The sequence below is a fragment of the Hyla sarda genome, chromosome 5 (genome assembly GCF_029499605.1).
Source record: "Hyla sarda isolate aHylSar1 chromosome 5, aHylSar1.hap1, whole genome shotgun sequence".
Classification (NCBI taxonomy): Eukaryota; Metazoa; Chordata; class Amphibia; order Anura; family Hylidae; genus Hyla; species Hyla sarda.
In genome coordinates, this window is record NC_079193.1 from 125,432,513 (window position 1) to 125,452,699 (window position 20,187).

The window sequence follows — 20,187 nt, forward strand, 5'->3', positions numbered from 1 at the left end:
CCCCTCGTGTCATGTCCTTCCTCCGTAGATTGGTATGGCTGTCTCTGGTAAACAATTTTCACTTCACCTGCAAACACATTCAGGGTTCTTTAAACACAGCAGCAGACGCTCTGTCACGTTTTTATTTCCGTCTTTTCTTTCAGATAATGCCAGAGGCAGAACCCGCAGTACTAACTCCCCCACCATTCCAAACCCTAGTCTTGGATTAAAGGCACACATATTCACAGCCAACATCCTAATCAAGGAATCTTTGTCACCAAACACCTCCAGGAACTATACCACTGCATGGAAAATATTCACTAAGTTTCAGCTATGTTATCCCCAAGGTACTACCCACGTACATAATGGCTTTCATTGCTTACTGTAGCTCCACTCTTCATCTTTCCTATAATACTATTAGATTATATCTGGCGGGGGTCCAACATTTTCTCATGCTCAAAAATCCAGATAACGTTTCAGTTATCTCCTCTCAAGCAGTCAAAGCGGTACTCCATGGGATACAGAAGGGTCACCCGAGTCAGACTCCCAGCAGACAGCCTGTGTTGGGTGAGCTTTTCAGAGTCTTGGCCTTTTGGCTCAGATCAAGTGTAGTATCTGTTCATATCAATTTAATGCTGGTGGAGAGCAGGTGTACTGGGGCGTTCCAGGGCTGGTTCTGAGGAATCAGCTTGATGGCTGCCCCGATGTGAAGCTGAGAGGGTCTAGAGCCGAGGTACTTTAGTGCCTCGGGAAGTGGTGACCCTGAGGTGCTGAAACTCACTGGGTGTATTGGCTCACAGGAAGCACGGGCACCATGATCTCTTCACCTTTGTGGCACTCACCTCTTGATTTCTGCGGCCTTCTGGCTAGGATCAGAGAAAATTTTATAGATCCGGCTGGATGTCCGGGCAGTATATCTGCACACATTCACTTACTTATTTATTTTTGTCTCACTGTGTCACTCTTTGCGTGTTGTGTGTCCACAGGATTTGTCAGGATGCAGTAGCCCTTCTGGGTGTCCCTCCTGGCGGTCTAGGGGAGGTGTGTGTGGCCATTAGGTTCCGCACCTCCCTGCAAACACCCTGGGTACTCCTGCTTTGGCAGGGTACCAACCGTTATCGGCTCTGAGGGAGATACCTTGGCTAACGCCAAGGGGGATGCCGGGAGCATTTGTGGTCCCTTAGTAGCTTTGACGAAAAGGAACCACGAACCTGGAACCTCGCAGGTGCCTTTTGGTCAATTGGTAAGGTTTGTTGGGAGCCCTCTCTCCTATCGGAGAAGGGCTTGCGATAGACCGCATCCTTTGTGCACGTTTTTTTTTAGTGTAACACGTTTGCACTTTTTCTTGCACTCTGGGTGATTCGAGAACACGTTCCTCGGCTCTCTGAGTCTTTGGATCTTTTTCCTTTGGGCTACCATCTCAGTCTTATCATCAACGCTCCCATGTAAGTTTCTACAGCTTCCTAAGTCCGAGTGAGTTTTCTAGAAGTTCACCCCTAGACAAAGAGTTAACAAAAGGTCAGTTGGTCTGGTACAGGGATCATTTCAAACGACATCTGCACGTGTCCAATACTTCTCAGGTTGGGCCTCCTGTCGAAGTTAGGCATTTCTGTACCTGCAAGGAGTGGTGTCCAGTGAGGGTCTTGGACAACCTTATTTCCCTGCTAAGAAATGCACCTGATGCCAGCCCTCTGCTTCCTTTTCCTGTAAAGGCTATGACCTCTGCTCAGTTTATCAGTCACGTACGTTCATTGGTCACGGGCATGGGTATTAACCCTGTGTCTATTACAGATTATTCATTTCGGATTGGCGCCGCTTCAGCTGCTTCAAAGCACAAAGCCATATCATAAGGAAGCTGGGGCGCTGGCGGTCATCATGTTTTTCTCGATACATACCCAAACCCTTTTTCGAAATGTCAAAAGCCTTTTGTAAACTGGTAATGTAAATAAAATGCGTTGTTATCATTTTAGATTTCTTCCTTTGCCTCTTTATAGCTTTTACCCTCGACGATGGTTTGGGCACATCTTCTGCCATCTTTAAGTAGGTTATCAGTATTCATGGTCAGCTAGGTTCATCCGTTCATCCTCTGTTTTAGCCTTAGCCTGACCACAAGTTGGCATGGCTGATTAAGTCAGCCTGCATTTATGGGAGGAGCGGAGGCTCGGCTTATAAGCTGTCAGCCAGCCTCTGCTACCTCTCGGGACTTTTTTCGTGTCCCACCCTTCTTCCCTCCCTTATTTTTCATTTAATCCTCTACTAGGGTATGCCTCCTTATAGCTTTTACCCACGACGATGGTTTCTTCAGCCATCTTTAAGTAGGTTATCAGTATTCACTGTCAGCTAGGTTCATCCGTTCATCCTCTGTTTTAGCCTTAGCCTGACCACAAATATATATGTATATGTATATATGTGTATATATATGTGTATATATATATATATATATATATATATGTGTGTGTGTATATATGTGTATATATTTGTGTGTATATATATAGATGCAAATATATATGCAAATGAGGAAAGTACTGACCCCGTATATATAAATATATATAAATATATATACATACATATATACACACACACATGTGTTAGGCTAATTTATTAGCCGTATTTGTGGGAGGAGCGGGAGGTACATAAGGACCCGCGGCTCACCTCCCCTGCACGCCGTGGATTCTTCGCTTCCGATCAGCTGACCAGGCGTGTCAGCTGACTGTCTTCGCGGGCTTCGGCGCACACGGAGTACGAGCAGGTTAGTGGCTAGTGGAGGTAAGCTAGAGGCATGAGGGATCCCCCGTCCAGCCCAGCCAGGGCTCTTGTCAAGTTGTTACATGCTGGCCGGCTCGGTCCACGCTACAAGGGGGAGTTTATTGCAGGTCAGCTCGGTCACGCTACACACAGGTCTGTGGAGCAGTTAGCAGGTTCAGTCATGCATCATGTGGTGCCTGCGCCTTAGCAGCACGGCTCGATCTTTGCTTTATTAGGAGAGTTGTGGCGCATTCCGTACACAGTCCAGAGCCATGCTGCAGGTCAGCTTGGTCCACGCCACCCCAGGGTTTATACGCTTGTCAATGTTTTCATTCAGCCTTTCACCTAGTAGCTTACACGTCTTATTTAATGCCGGGGGGTGGGGAGAGGGGGTAGGGGGGTTGCCAGAGGCAGGGGGGTTCTCAGCGAGTCCATCTTGACTTCAGCTGGTCGTGCCCCCCCTCCCCTCACACTTACTTCTTTGAGATAGATATGTCAATTTTAAGGGTTCAATTATGTGTATAGATATGTATTGTGCTTCCTATTTAGCATATGTGTATACACGTGTGATCTATACATGAGTTTTGTGGGGAAGGAGGGATAGTAAAAGAGGTTTAATTTAGTCATGTTTTTACAGGTTCAAGCTCATTTTTCACTATCTACGTCTGGGGTCATCCTTAGATAACATTCGGTACGTTTTATAATTTAGCATAGTTGATTAAGTCGTCTGGCATGTGTTGTTAATATATGTTTTAATAGGTATAGCCTGTCGGGGTTAATCGATCAGCGACCAGTTGTAGTCCTTGTTTAGCACACGCTCACCATTTAATTCGGTACGTGCAGCTCGATCGTATACTGTACCGCGTAAGTCAGCGCAAAAGTTTTTCATCGTGTCTGTCCTTGTTGTGTAGGTACTCTTATCCTTACAAGTGTTAAGCTATTGGTTGGTCACTGGTGGGTGCACTGTAGGTAGTAAAAATGGCTTGTTTGGTATGTGGAATGAATACCTGGTTTGTTTTTCAGAGATCTATGGTTTCGGCACTTGGCTGTTTCAGTTCTGCTATCGATACTAGTGTTATTTTGCCTTAGGTAGGTATTATGTTGGTGGTCCTCTAAAAAAAAAAAAAAATATGTATATAGATATGAAGTTTATATATATATATATACATACATATTTTGTTTGCTTTCTTATCCTCAGGATTACAGTTTGGTTATCTGCACAAGGATCTATTTTCCGCTTCTTATGGTTGGCTCCTGTTGCTGGTACGTGGGGAGGTCTGCCCTTGTAATCGCCTCATGAACCTGACACGCCTTCAGGTTGCGGTTACCTCAGGGATTTCGGTTCTCGATTTTTACAGTCATAGATTCGGGGTTTCTTGTCTTTCAGGTTGTTCAGTTAAATTAGTTAGGGGTCAGTAACGTCTGGAGCTGGTGGGGTCATCATATTTCTACAGTCGACTCGTCTTTAATTGGTCTGTGTCATCGGTCATGTTTTCTTTCTGATCACCTTTATGTAATTTTGTGGTTCGGGTTGTATTTCTAATATCAAGCCTGTTGTTGTCTTGTCCTCAGGAAGCTCTACTCCATCTATTTCAGGTAAGATTCTTGTTTGTCTTGGTAATCGCCTCATGAACCCAACACGCCTTTGGGTTGCGGTTACTTCGGTGTATTTCTCCCACGGTTACAGTCACCACTGATTATAAGGTATGGCCTGGGGGCGTTCACAAGCATGCGTGGTTACCAGCGACACTCAGTTACTTCACGGGTTGTGTTATAGTATTTTTTTGGTAGTCGCCTTGTCTTAGGTGGGTCGGCAGGTGAGTACTTCAGATAAGGGTAGCGTTTTTTATGGTGATGGTCACTAATCTGCGTAAATTTGTCTAGGAATAGTTTTCTTACAGTTTCGGGGGTTATTTTACAGTATGTCACATGCTTCTGACATAGAGGAATCAGCGTCGATCATGGAGAAAGTGGCTAGATCTTCTGGGCATGCTAGTGTGTCATCTCTGCGTAATTGGACTATTCCGAAGATCACAGCCGAACTTGTCAAGAGGGGGATCCCCTTCCCAGCGACTGCCAGAAAGGCAGAACTTTACAGACTGATGATGGCTGACACTGCTGGCCCCTCTAATGAAGAGGTCTCCATGAACAAGCTTCATACGTCATTAACACAGCTTCATGTGCTTATTAACAATATGTCCAACAACATGTCTGATATGCAAACTAGAGTCGAGGCGTTAGAAAGCAGGAATGTTTCGAATCCTACAATTCCTCCCACTTCTCAGGTGTCAGCGCAGCAAGTTAACCGTCCAGGTACAGTGGCTGTCATTCCTAATATAGCTCCAGCCCATTTTATACCGGCACATATCAAGAAAGATATTATTGAGGGTAAAGATGTAAACCTTGCTTCCCTGCTGATCTGCCACACATGATTTGTCTGAGAACAAAACTATAGCCTGTGGTGAGGTCTCGGTGATTCTAAAATCCAAGGATGTGAGGCTCAACAGGAAGCTAACGTTGTCTGAGTTTATAATGTCTTTCAGTATTTATAGAGACATTATCTGCACTGTTAAACCGGGTAGGAGGGAGGAGCTAGACCAGTATCTGTACAAGATTACAGAATTCTATCATAAGTACGGGGGTCACACGTTCTATGATTATCATAAATCTTTTTCTGCCAAAGCGGCAGCTGCCTTGAATGAGTTTAATTATGAAGTCAATTGGGCGGTGGTAGATACTGAGATCTATTGCAACCATTTTGCGTGTCTTAAAGCCCCGGCATGCGCCAGATGCCAATCTACCACCCATTCCTCCGAATGGTGTCATCTGGCGAATTCCGATGCTACAGAAAATAAGCCTGGTACTTCAGGTTCCTACTCTAAGGGTAATAGAGTGTCAGGTTTGACTGATAAACTGGGAAGGCCTATCTGTTTTTTGGGTAAGTCACAAATATGTAATAACTTTAATTACACATCATGTAACTTCGGTCAGTGCAGGTTATTACATATTTGTACAATCTGTTTTCGTGCTCATCCTAAGATATCTTGCTCCCAAAAATCGGAGAAGTCCTGACTAGGCGTGGTGAACACTGAGTTTCTTGGTTTGTTCTTAGCAGATCACCCCGACCAGCGCTTTGTCCAATTCCTGCTCAATGGGTTCCGTGCTGGATTCCATGTAGGGTTCGTGACGCTTCCCCAGGCTACTTATGAGTGTGATAATCTGTTATCAACTTTAGCGGATCCAGACACTGTTTCGCTTCTCATACAGGCAGAATTGGACAAAGGATTTATCATAGGCCCCTTTTCCCAACCTCCTTTTGACATGTGAAGAGTGAGTCCCATTGGTTTGGTTACGGGTAAATTTTCCAATAAAAAAAGGTTGATTTATGATTTGTCCGCGCCATATTCTAAGTCTACTCCTAGTCTTAACTCCCTCATACCGGCAGAGAAATTTCGTTGAAACATGCCTCCGTTGATTGCCATCATCCTCAACATGGGTCGGGGGCTTGGCTTGCTAAAGCGGACATATCCGATGCATTCAAGCTCCTGCCCATCCAGCCTCAGTTGTGGAAATGGCATGGTATCAAATGGATGAGCAATTATTATTTTGCAGTCAAGCTGACTTTTGGTGCGAGGAGTAGCCCATGGTTATTTAACATGGTTTGCAGATGCGCTTCATTGGAATCTAGAGAATAGATTTTCGTGTGGTCATGTAATACATTATTTAGACGACTTTTTGCTTGTTGAGCCTCCGCATAGAACGCCACAAGATTTAGACATATTGTTAGCGGTTTTTGAACAGTTAGCAGTCCCAGTTTCCCCTAAGAAAGTAGAGGGCCCATTGAAGGTTATCACCTTTTTGGGGATTGTACTCGATTCTCAAAATATGGAAGCCAGGTTACCTCAGGAGAAGTTGCAGAGAGTCAAAGCAGTTATTTCCAGATTCAAAGAAAGTCCCCACATTTCAAAGGTAGAGTTACAGTCACTTTTAGGAATGTTAAATTTTGCTATGCGGATTATTCCGCAAGGCCGCACTTTCATTTCCCATCTCTTAGAACTTTTGCCTTAAGTCCCAGAACAACACAGCATTATCCAGCTAGACCAGCAAGCGATATCTGATTTATGCATGTGGGAATTATTTTTACGTGACTGGAATGGTGTGTCTTTTTTAATTCTAAAAGTCAGCGATCAGTCACCCATAGTTTTTTCCGATGCTGCTGCCATCTCAGGTTCTGCTGCTATCTGCGGTAAAAAATGGTTGGCGAGCTCTTGGCCTCCTGAAGTCAGCATGCTGCCTGGGTTTCAGCGCAATTCCGCACTCTTTGAGTTATATCCTATAGTGGCAGCAGCGCAAGCTTGGGGTCAGTATTGGAGGAAGACCACGGTGTTGTTCGTATCTGACAATTCAGCAATAGTAGAAGTGCTTCTGAAAGGCAGGTCAAACTGTTCTTTAATTATGTCTTTTGCTAGAAGGTTAGTGTGGTTATCGTTACAGCATGGATTCAATTATACTTGCGCTCACATAAGTGGTATTCAGAATGTGGCTGCCGATGCTCTCTCTAGAAGAAATTTCTCACTTTTCTTTCAGGTGATGCCAGAGGCAGAGAAAACGGGGGCTCAGATCCCACCGCTACATACACCGATGTTCGATTAGAGGGACACTGGCAAGTAGCCAAGCAACTTATCATTAATTCGCTGTCTGCCAATACTCGTAGGGTTTATGACATTGCCTGGAGAGCATTCTCCAAATTTCATGCTGATTTTCCAGAAGGGGGCGTTAGATCAGTGTCTTTTATTTTAGCTTTCATTGGGTTTTGCCACACTGACCTACACTTAATCCATAATACTATTAAGCTGTATCTGTCAGGTATTCAACACCATCTGTCCTTGACTGACCCAGACAGGGCGTCATTGTTTTCCTCCCGTTTAGTTAAGGCAGCGTTGAAGGGCGTTGCTAAAAGAGAGGCGCCTATTGCACCCATTAGGCAGCCCATTTCTGGTGATGTTTTTAGGAAACTTTCGGACATGTTAGATAATGCCCCTTTGGTTTAGTTAATAGTCTATCTTTGAAAGCAGCCATGTATCTGGGGTATTATGGATTTCTTAGACCAGAGGAATTTACTAGCCGCAATTCAGTTAGTGCTTATCTTAAGTTTAGTCAGCTAGTACGAGAGGGGGAGCATTTTGTATTGTCTTTGACGATGACTAAGACGTCTCTTCCAGGCCAAGTGATAGAGGTCCGGTATTTCCCAACCACTCATAAATGGTGCCCGGTGAAAGTTCTTGACACGCTGTTGAGTCTATGTCTTTTTAGAAGGCCCGACACTCCTTTGTTGTTGTTTAATAATGATTCCTTAACCACTTCTATTTTTATTAAATATTTACGTGTTTTGATCAAGTCTATGGGAGGTGATCCTTCCTCTCTATCGGGTCATTCATTTCGTATTGGAGCAGCTACCGCTGCGTCTCGTAACGAAGTTCCGGCGCATGTCATTAACCCCTTAAGGACTCAGGGTTTTTCCGTTTTTGCACTTTCGTTTTTTCCTCCTTACCTTTTAAAAATCATAACCCTTTCAATTTTCCACCTAAAAATCCATATTATGGCTTATTTTTTGCGTCGCCAATTCTACTTTGCAGTGACATTAGTCATTTTACCCAAAAATGCACGGCGAAACGGAAAAAAAAATCATTGTGCGACAAAATCGAAAAAAAAACGCCATTTTGTAACTTTTGGGGGCTTTCGTTTCTACGCAGTGCATATTTCGGTAAAAATTACACCTTATCTTTATTTTGTAGGTCCATACGGTTAAAATGATACCCTACTTATATAGGTTTGATTTTGTCATACTTCTGGAAAAAATCATAACTACATGCAGGAAAATTTATACGTTTAAAAATGTCATCTTCCGACCCCTATAACTTTTTTATTTTTCCACGTACAGGGCGGTATGAGGACTCATTTTTTGCGCCGTGATCTGAAGTTTTTATCGGTATGATTTTTGTTTTGATCGGACTTTTTGATCACTTTTTATTCATTTTTTAATGATATAAAAAGTGACCAAAATACGCTTTTTTGGACTTTGGAATTTTTTTGCGCGTACGCCATTGACCGTACGGCTTAATTAATGATATATTTTTATAGTTCGGACATTTACGCACGCGGCGATACCACATATGTTTATTTTTTATTTTTTTTTACACTGTTTTATTTTTTTTATGGGAAAAGGGGGGTGATTCAAACTTTTATTAGGGAAGGGGTTAAATGACCTTTATTAACACTTTTTTTTTTACATTTTATTTGCAGTGTTATAGTTCCCATAGGGACCTATAACACTGCACACACTGATCTCTAATGCTGATCACTGGCGTGCATTAACACGCCTGTGATCAGCATTATCGGCGCTTGACTGCTCCTGCCTGGATCTCAGGCACGGAGCAGTCATTCGTCGATCGGACACCGGGGAGGCAGGTAAGGGCCCTCCCGGTGTCCGATCAGCTGTTCGGGACGCCGCGATTTCACCGCGGCGGTCCCGAACAGCCCGACTGAGCAGCCGGGTCACTTTCACTTTCACTTTAGAAGCGGCGGTCAGCTTTGACCGCCGCTTCTAAAGGGTTAATACCGCACATCGCCGCGATCGGCGATGTGTGGTATTAGCCACGGGTCCCGGCCGTTGATTAGCGCCGGGACCGACGCGATATGATGCGGGATCGCGGCGCGATCCCGCTTCATATCGCGGGAGCCGGCGCAGGACGTAAATATACGTCCTGCGTCGTTAAGGGGTTAAACAACTTGGTCGCTGGAAATCCGCTAGCTACATGAGATACATACCTTATCCTCGCAAGGAGATGGTGTCCGCTTTTCAGTCTCTTGTCATGTAATTGTTATGTAAATAAAGTTTTGTGATTGCATTTCCTGAGTTTTGCCCTCTTATTCAGGCCTACTCTATACGCTGCAGTATGGGCACATTTCAGACTGCTTAGGTTCCAGTTAGGTAGGGGTTGTTATCTAGGTACCTAAGTACGTTCACGGTTTCGGTGAGCTCTGACCACAAGTGTTAGGCTAATTTATTAGCCATATTTGTGGGAGCAGCAGGAGGTACATAAGGACCCGTGGCTCACCTCCCCTGCACGCCGTGGATTCTTCGCTCCCACCCTCCCTCCCTTAGTTACACACATTTACTACAGGGTATGCCCTCTTATTCAGGCCTACTCTATACGCTGCAGTATGGGCACATTTCAGACTGCTTAGGTTCCAGTTAGGTAGGGGTTGTTATCTAGGTACCTAAGTACGTTCACGGTTTCGGGGAGATCTGACCACAAATATATTTATAAATGTTTTTAAGAGCTGAGGAACGTGCTCACAAATCACCCAAAGTGCAAGAAAAAGTGCACAGAGGGTGTGGTCTATCGCAAGCCCTTCTCCGATAGGAGAGAGGCCCCCCAACAAACCTCACCCTTCGCCTCCAGACCGAAAGGTACCTGCGAGGTTCCAGGTTTGATGTCCCTTTTCGCTCCCGGCATCCCCCTTGGCGTTAGCCAAGGTATCTGCCCACAGATATGAGATTAAGAGGTATAGTAAAAGATACGGTAGATAAGGGGAAGAAAGTAGAAATAGTAAAAGGTAGTTTTTTTGATAAGATGGTGAATACAGAGATGGGAAAAAAAGAGGACTTAATAAATTTTCTATATTAAAGAGAAATCATCACAGTAGAAAAATATGGCAAAAAGAATTGGGTGAGATAGAAGAAGCACAGTAGCAAAGGTATCTGCCCGCAGAGCTGATAACAGTCGGTACCCTGCCAAAGCAGAAGTACCCGGGGTGTTTGCAGGGAGGTGCGGAACCTAATGACCACACACACACACCTCCCCTAGACTGCCAGGAGGGACATCCAGAAAGGCTACCGCATCCTGACAAATCCTGTGGACACTCAACATGCAAAAAGTGACACAGTGAGACAAAAATAAATAAATAAGTGAATGTGTGCATATATACTGCCCGGATCTATAAAAATTCAGTACTTTCTTCAGGGAGAGGACACCCTGGATCCATATATACATGGATCAGTATTTTCCTCAGGGAGAGGATGCCACTTCTGGCGTAGGAAGGAGATTTAAGTAGGCCATTTAGCACTCCACGGGCTCCTGGGTAAAAAAAAAATATATGCAAATTAGCTCACCCCACCACCTACACAGGTATTGTATCCTGCAAAACAGTTCAGGCTTCTCTTAAGAAGCCTCAGAACTGATTGGGATTTATGCCAAGCCAGAACTCTCTCTCCAGAAGAAAACAGGACCCATCTGCAGACAGCTGTTTCTTTTTTTTTCAGAGCTGAGGCAAGTGCTCTCTATCACCCAAAGTGCAAGAAAAAGTGCAAACGTGTCACACTAAAAAAACATGCACAAAGGATGCGGTCTATCGCTAAGCCCTTCTCCAACAGGAGAGAGGCCCCCCAACAAACCTACCCTTCACCTCCGGGCCAGAAGGCACCTACAAGGATCCAGGTTCGATGCCCCTTTTTCGCCAAAGCTACTAAGGGGCCAAAAATGCTCCTGGCTTCAACCTAGGCGTTAACCAAGGTATCAGCCAAGGAACCGTATACTGATGGCATCTTGACCGAAGCCAAGATGCCCATTGGTTGCAGGGAGGTGGGGAACCAAAAGGCCACACACACACACACCTCCCCTAGACCGCCAGGTGGGACACCCAGACAGGCTAGCACATCCTGACAATCCTGTGTACAAATAAAGACACAAACGTGGCACAATGACAAGACATAAAAATAATAAATAAGTGGACGAGTGCAGATATACTGCCCCGATCTATAATAATTTCCCCGATCCTAGCCAGAAGGCCAGGATACAAAGGGTGAGAGCCAAAGGTGAAGAGTATGGTGCAGTGCGTTCACTCAGTGAGTTAACACCCAGTGAGTTTCGGCACCTCAGGGTCATCACTCCCCGAGGCACAGAAGTACCTCGGCTCTACACCCCTCTACCTCATGTCGAGACCCGGAGGAAACAGGTCACATCAGGGCAGCCGTTGAGCTGATTCCTCAGAACCAGCCCCGGAATACCTGCCCCTCCATGCAGCACCCATCCCCACACCGGTGGGACTTCTCCATCAGTATGAAACTGATAAGAACAGATTTTTATTTTATTTTTTTAAACCTTCAGGCTTGGACATTAAAACATCAAAATTCAACTCCATACTTCGTCATTTAGACTTTCTGAAGTAAAGTCCATCTCCTCATTAGGTCTTTCGTTTTAATTTCAATTTCAAACAAACATAAATACCATCACCAATTACAAACTTACAACATGTCTCCATTTCAAAAACTTCCATATCCCCTCAGCATCCTTCTCCCCCAAATTCTTCCTATCACACAAATAAACAACATATAACCTATCTAGAATCATCCTCATACAACCCTCCACCGACACGTTTTTTCTTTTGAATACACATAAATTCCTAACATTTCAAAGTACTTAATAATGGCAAGCAACACAAAAAAAAACCCTTTCCTTATCTCTCCCTACCATACTAAGTCCAAACATAACCACATCATACGACATATACCTTATACCAGTCAATTCTTTAAACAGCAAACTCATCTCTTTCCACACACCTTGCGCCATTTCACAATTCCAAAATACATGCATCACACTCTCAATCCCATCACACCCGTCTCTTGGACACCTCTCATACCTCAAAATCCCTCTATTTCTTTGAAATTCTCTTACCGGTAACGCACCATGCAAACTCTGCCATACAATCTCACATTGTCTATTTGTTACTCCAACAGTCATTATACTCTTCCACACTCTCCCCACATCTACAGCTCTCACCATATTAATTGAACATTCAACTTCGTCTTTTTTTAATGTACCCAATCATACTCTTTTTACTCACAAACACTTCTGGACCCACACCAATTAACCTATAATTCTCCAAAAATTTCACCACATATACATACCAACCAGGACACACAAAAGCATAAGGCACTCTCAAATCTCATTCCAACCAACCCAATTTACATAACACACTGCCACCCAAATATCTCACCATAATGCACAACTCTTTTCACCTCCCATCATCCTTTTCAAAGCAAAAACAATATTCACACCCAGATACACATCAACATTCGGAAAGTCCATTCCTCCATTTTTACCATCTTTCATTACAATCTCTCTCTTAACTCTTTTCATCTTTGTACCCCACAAAAACACAAATAACATTCTTTTCACCTTTCGCAAAACCATATAACTTGGCGGAAACACAACAGCAACGTATAACAGTATTGGCAAAATCACACTCTTCACTATCATAACCTTACCAACCATTGACAACTCTCTCAACCTCCAAAAATTCAATTTCTTTTTCACTCTCTTCCCCACATCCTCCCAACTATCTCTACCATCCAACCGTTCATCCATCTTCACCCCCAACACCTGAATAGGCCCTTCCACCCCTTCCATACCAACATCCTCACTCTGAGTCACACCACCAAAACGTTTATATTCACTCTTTCCCCAACTGACCTTAAAACCACAAAACACAATAACTTGGATCTTCTTACAGCCGCAACCGATTTACATACCATACATACATCATCCATATAAGCCAACACTTTAACCTCTTTACCACGACCCCCCGGAACTCTCACACCTCTCACACATTTATCCTTATGCAATAATTCTAATAATGGTTCCATAGCACAAATAAAAGCAATAGGTGACAAGGGACATCCCTGTCTCACCCCTGAACATACTTTAATCTCCTCAGTCATCCATCCATTAATCAGAATCTTACTATACACTTCCTTATACAACATTCTCACAATATTCACAAAATCACCCGGAAACCCCATTTTAACTAGCACCTTAAACAAAAACCCATGCGACAAACGGTCAAAAGCTTTTTCAAAATCAATTGACAACACACAAACCACCTGCTTCCTACACATACCATCCCACAATATATCTCTCAACAAACACAAATTCTCACTAATTCTTCTTCCTGGCACACCACACACTTGCTCCTCCCCAATCACTTGCTCTATCACGTCTCTCATTCTATTTGTAATCACCTTTGCAAATATTTTATAATCCACATTCAACAAAGTTATCGGCCTCCAATTCCTTACATCATTCACATCCCCTTTCTTATAAATCAAAACCACTATCCCACTCTTCATACTTTCCACCAATCTTCCATTAGCCCACATATACTTAAAGATACTCTCCATATCATCCTTCAGTACATCCCACAATTTCACATAAAACTCAGCCGGCAACCCATCCTCTCCAGGAGTCTTATTTTTAGCCATACTATCAACCGTCCTTTTAATTTCTGTCATTCCAATCTCTCTCATTAAACTCTCATACTCATTACAATCTACCTTCTTATCAATCACTTCCAGCACTTCCTCAGCCAAACCCCTATCACACTGTTTGACTGCATATAAGTCCTCATAAAACTCTTTTACCACATTCAGTACAGCTTTACCTCTGACCAAACCACCATCCTTATCATACACACTCACTAAATCATCCTTTCTCCCAATCACTTTCTTAAAAAAATATATTGAACACTTTTCATCCTTCTCCAATTTGTCCACTTTTGCTCAGTACATTAACTCTTTTACTCTTTCATTCAACCAATCCTTTATATCTCTTTTCACAGCATCAATCTTACCATCCACTCTCCATCCCTTCTTTTTCAACTTATTGAGAAACCCCAACCTTTTTATTCAGCCATTCATACTTCTTTCTTTCCCTAGCTTTCCTTTTATAACCTTCCCTCTTGAAAAAAACCTTAGTTCTTTCTTTAACCCACTCCCACCAACACAATAAATCCACAAATTCTTTTTTCTTCTCACACCATAACTTATACTTCTTAATATACCTATCATATGCCTTCTTTTCATCCAACAGTTTCACATTAAAGGGTACCTCTCATCAAAAAAACTTTTGATATATTATAGAATAATGTATGCAGAATAACTTTACAATTGCATGTTATTAAAAAATATGCTTCTTTCTATTTAATTTTCCACTTTGAAGAAATGACCACTAGGGGTCTCCCTACCAGTCCTGGCAGCAAGCATTTCAGACTCATGCTGGAGTCCTAAACACTACGAGCTGCCAGTCTGCTTTGTTCACAAAGGAGAACACTCAGAGCTGCCAGCCTGCTTTGTTCACAGCCTGTTTGGCTGTGAACAAAGCAGGCTGGCAGCTCTGAGTGTTTAGGACTTCAGCATGAGTCAGAAATGCTTGCTGACAGGACTGATCGGGAAAAATACAATAGAAAGAAGCATATTTTTCATTAACATGCTATTGGAAAGTTATTCAACATTCATTAATCTAAAATATATCAAAAGTTTATTTGATGAGAGGTACCCTTTAAGCTTCCAGTAACCCCTCCCACTTATACAATTCTCATCCAACACCAAATTACAACTCACACGCTCATGATCAGAATAAATCACTCTCTCTTGCTTATACCACATACATCCTATCATTTTGGACACAAAACACATCTCTAATCTAGACTCACTCCTTCCACTCTCAGCATGATATGTTGCTAACACAGGATTCACACCACACACTTCCACCACATCTCTTAACTTGAAATCATTCACCATACTCTTAAGCATATTCCCAGAAACATCCGCATCCCTCCCAATATCACAGTTGAAATCACCTACTAACAACACTGGTTCCTTCCCAGACAAAACCCCTTAATTATTTCAAACAAACCCACCCTCTCCTCCTTATGCACAGGTGCATAAACATGAATTAACTTAATGTATCCTAACCTCCACCAACACACACCTTCCTTCCCTTAACACCATTTGACTACAAACTTTAAACTTATTATTCCTAAACAAAATCCCAACACCATCATTTCTATTTACATTAGAACAAGACCACACTGCTGGTCCATATCTCCACTCCTCCTTTTTTGGAGGGAAATCCAATCCACATTCCTGTAGACAAATTATGTCATTATTAGTTCCCGCCAATTCCTCCAGAATGGCCGCTCTTCTATTCTTATTTTTAAAGACTCTAACATTTGACAAACTAAATGAAAAAGACATATCAAACGAAATAACAACCCATAGGAAGAAGAAAAACTTAGAAGAGAGTGTTACGCCGAGCGCTCCGAGTCCCTGCTCCTCCCCGGAGCGCTCGCGGCGTTCACCTTCTTGCAGCGCCCCGGTCAGACCCGCTGACCAGGAGCGCTGCATTGATGTTACCGGCGGGGATGCGACCCGCGTAGCGGGACGCGCCGGCTCGCGGCTCGCATCCCGGTCTCCTCACCCGTCCTGTTCCCCGACGGCTCAGTTCCGGCGCGCGGCCCCGCTCCCTAGGGCGCATGCGCGACGGCTCTCTGCGATTTAAAGGGCCAGTGCGCCACTGATTGGCGCCTGGCCCAATTAGTGCTCACACCTGTGCCCTCTCTATATTACCTCACTTCCCCTTCCCTGCATTGCCGGATCTTGTTGCCTTGTGCCAGTGAAAGCGTTTCCTTGCATGTCCCAAGCCAGTGTTCCAGACCCTCTGCCGTTGCCCCTGACTACGATTCTTGCTGCCTGCCCTGACCTTCTGCTACGTCCGACCTTGCTCTTGCCTAATCCCTTGTACCATGCCTGTCTCAGCCGTCAGTTGGGGTTGAGTCGCTATCGGGTGGAACGACCTGGGGTTACCTGCCGCTGCAAGTCCATCCCGCTTTGCGGCGGGCTCTGGTGAAAACCAGTAACCCCTTAGACTCCATTCCCCTGGTACGGCCCACGTCATCACCCCACTGACACAGAGGATCCACCACCAGTATCCTCACAGTATCCGGATCCTGACAGTAGATCCGGCCATGGATCCCGCTGAGGTCCCGCTGCCAGTTGTCGCTGACCTTACCATGGTGGTCGCCCAGCAATCTCAACAGATAGACCCAACTGACTGTCATGCTGCAACAACTCCTGCCACAGCTTCAGCAACCACCTCCTCCGCAGCGAGTGGCCGCTCCCAGCCTCTGCTTGTCCCTGCCGGACAAATTTGATGGGGACTCTAAACTATGCCATGGTTTCCTGTCTCAATGTTCCCTACACTTGGAGATGATGTCGGACCAATTTCCCACAGAACGGTCTAAGGTGGCTTTCCTGGTTAGTCTCCTGTCTGGAAAGGCCTTGTCATGGGCCACACCGCTTTGGGACCGCAATGATCCTGTCACTGCCACTGTCCAGTCCTTCTTCGCTGAGGTTCGTAGTGTCTTCGAGGAACCAGCCCGGGCCTCTTCTGCCGAGACTGCTTTGTTGAATCTTTACCAAGGAAGTTCTTCTGTAGGCGAATACACCATCCAATTTCGTACTCTCGCTTCTGAATTATCCTGAAACAATGAGGCCCTCTGCACGACCTTCAAGAAAGGCCTAGCCAGCAACATCAAGGATTTACTGGCCGCATGAGAAATTATCCATTTGGCCACCCGCATTGACATGCGTTTTTCTGAAAGACGCCAGGAGCTCCGACAAGAGAAGGACTTTGTTCGCACCAGGCGATTTCTCTCCCCGGCTCCTCTCTTCTCAAGTCCACTGCAATCTGTTCCTGTGCCTTCTGCCCTGGAGGCTATGCAAGTGGACCGGTCCCGCCTGACCCTACAAGAGAGGACTCGCCGCCGTAACGAGAATCTATGCCTGTACTGTGCTAGTACCGAACACTTCCTAAAAGACTGTCCTATCCGCCCTCCGCGTCAGGAAAAACGCACTCCAATTCTGCACAAAGGTGAGACAGCTCTTGGTGTGAATTCTGCTTCTCCACGTCTTACTGTGCCTGTGCGGATTTCTCCTTCTGCTAATTCCTCCTTCTCAGCTGTGGCCTTCTTGGATTCCGGATCTGCAGGAAATTTTATTTTGGCCTCTTTCGTTAATAGGTTCAACATCCCAGTGACCAGTCTCGTCAGACCACTCTACATCTCTTCAGTTAATGGAGAAAAATTGAACTGCACTGTGCGTTACCACACAGAACCCCTGTTAATGTGCATTGGACTGCATCACAAAAAAATTGAATTTCTTGTCCTACCCAACTGCACCTCTGAAATTCTCCTCGGCTTGCCATGGCTCCAACGTCACTCTCCTACCCTTGACTGCACCACCGGGGAGATCAAGAGCTGGGATTCTTCCTGTCTCAAGCAATGCCTCACGTCTGCTCCCGTCAGTCAAACCCCTGTGGCTCCACCTATACCAGGTCTTCCCAAGGCCTACCAGGACTATGCCGATGTTTTCTGTAAAAAACAAGCAGAGACTTTGCCACCTCATAGGCCTTATGGCTGCCCTATTGACCTCCTTCCTAGTACTATTCCACCCCGGGGCAGGATCTATCCTCTGTCCGCCCCTGAGACTCAAGCCATGTCAGACTGCATCCAGGAAAATTTAAAGATGGGATTCATTCTCAAGTCCTCATCCCCTGCCAGAGCGGGGTTCTTCTTTGTTTCGAAAAAAGATGGTACCCTACGGCCATGTATTGACTACCGGGGTTTAAATAAAATCACCATCAAAAACCGCTATCCCCTGCCTCTAATCTCGGAACTCTTTGACCACCTTCGTGGCGCCAACATCTTCACTAAATTGGATTTAAGAGGCGCATATAATCTCATTCGCATCAGAAAAGGGGATGAGTGGAAAACCGCATTTAATACCAGAGACGGACATTTTGAATATCTTGTTATGCCCTTTGGGCTCTGCAACGCCCCTGCAGTCTTCCAGGACTTCGTTAATGAAATATTTCGGGACTTGTTATATACCTGTGTTGTGGTTTACCTGGACGACATCTTGATTTTCTCCTCTAGTCTAGAGGAACACCGTCATCATGTCCGCCTAGTGCTCCAGAGACTCCGCGAAAATCAACTATATGCCAAAATGGAGAAATGTCTCTTTGAATGCCAATCTCTTCCCTTCCTAGGTTACCTAGTCTCTCGCCAGGGACTTCAAATGGACCCAGACAAACTGTCAGCGGTTTTAGATTGGCCTCGCCCTTCTGGACTCTGTGCTATCCAACGCTTCTTAGGATTTGCCAACTACTACCGACAGTTTATTCCCCATTTTTCCACCATTGTGGCTCCGTACAGTCTTCTCAATCGCAGGGAGGCATTCCTTTCCAGCCATTGTTCTTCTCTTGTCTGTCGATTCCACAGTAAGATCACCACTCCGGATTCCTGCTCAGCAGAACACCCGCACCCCTGACCCAGACCAAGTTTACACTTGATCGGAGCCAAAAGGCTGAAAAGCAGACAGCTGTTTTGGGGTGCTTGCCCCTCGTCAGTACAGAGCACGGTTATCTGGCTTGGCTGAGGAAGAGGCCTCTGACTAGTTAAACGGGATCAGTATTTTCCTCAGGGAGAGGACACCCCTTTTGGTGTAAAAATGGAGATCTACTTGAATCGCTTCTTGGCCTTTTGGCTAAGATCAAGTGTAGTATCTGTTCTTATCAGTTTTATGCCGGTGCCTGAATGACGCCGGTTTTGGACTGGTGGGGATGGGTGCTGCATGGAGAGGGCAGGGGTACTGGGGCGTTCCGGGGCTTGTTCTGAGGGATCAGCTTCGACGGCTGCTCTGATGTGACCTGTTTCCTCCGGGTCTCGCGCCGAGGTACTTCTGTGCCTCGGGGAGTAGTGACCCTGAGGTGCTGAAACTCACTGTGTGTTATAACTCACTGAGTGAAAGCACTGCACCATTATTTTTTTACCTTTGGCACTCACCCTTGGTATCCCGGCCTTCTGGCTAGGATCCGGGAATTTTTTATAGCTCCGGCTGGATGACTGGGCAGTATATCTGCACTTATTTATTTTTTTGTGTTTTGTCACTGTGCCACTTTTACGTGTTGTTTTGCTCACAGGATTGGCAGGATGTGGTACCCCTTCTGGGTGTTCCTCCTGGCAGTCTAGGGGAGCTGTGTGTGGCTATTAGGTTCCTCACCTCTCTGCAACCCCTGGGCATGTTTGCTTAGGTCAAGATGCCATCAGTATACGGCTCCTCGGCTGATACCTTGGCTAATGCCTAGGTTGAAGCCAGGAGCATTTTCGGCCCATTAGTAGCTTCGGCGAAAAGGGGCATCGCACCTGGATCCATGCAGGTGCCTTTTGGCCTGAAGGTGAAATCTAGGTTTGTTGGGGGGGCTCTCTCCTGGTGGAGAAGGGCTTAGTGACAGACCGCATCCTTTGTGCACGTTTTTTAGTGTGACACGTTTGCACTATGGGTGATAGAGAGCACTTGCCTCGGCTCTTAAAAAAAAAAAAAAAACAGCTGTCTGCAGAGAAGAGGAATGGAAGGAACAATGCATCAGCTGAGTCCTACAAGAGAAAGATCATTGAGACCTGCGAGACCCCTCAAGCTTCAGATGATGAAGAGGAGATGGAGCAGGGCTGCGAGAGACTCCCGGCTTCAGACAGAGAGGAGGAGATGGAGCAAGTCCAAGCACG

At 45.0% G+C, this 20,187-nt stretch overlaps 2 pseudogenes; both read left to right on the plus strand.

The window, feature by feature from the left end:
• Positions 1-555: 555 nt before the first annotated feature.
• On the plus strand, positions 556-721 carry LOC130274720 (U2 spliceosomal RNA; annotated as a pseudogene).
• An 18,427-nt stretch (positions 722-19,148) lies between these two features.
• LOC130274612 (U2 spliceosomal RNA) lies at positions 19,149-19,257 on the plus strand (annotated as a pseudogene).
• The last annotated feature ends 930 nt before the right edge of the window (positions 19,258-20,187 follow it).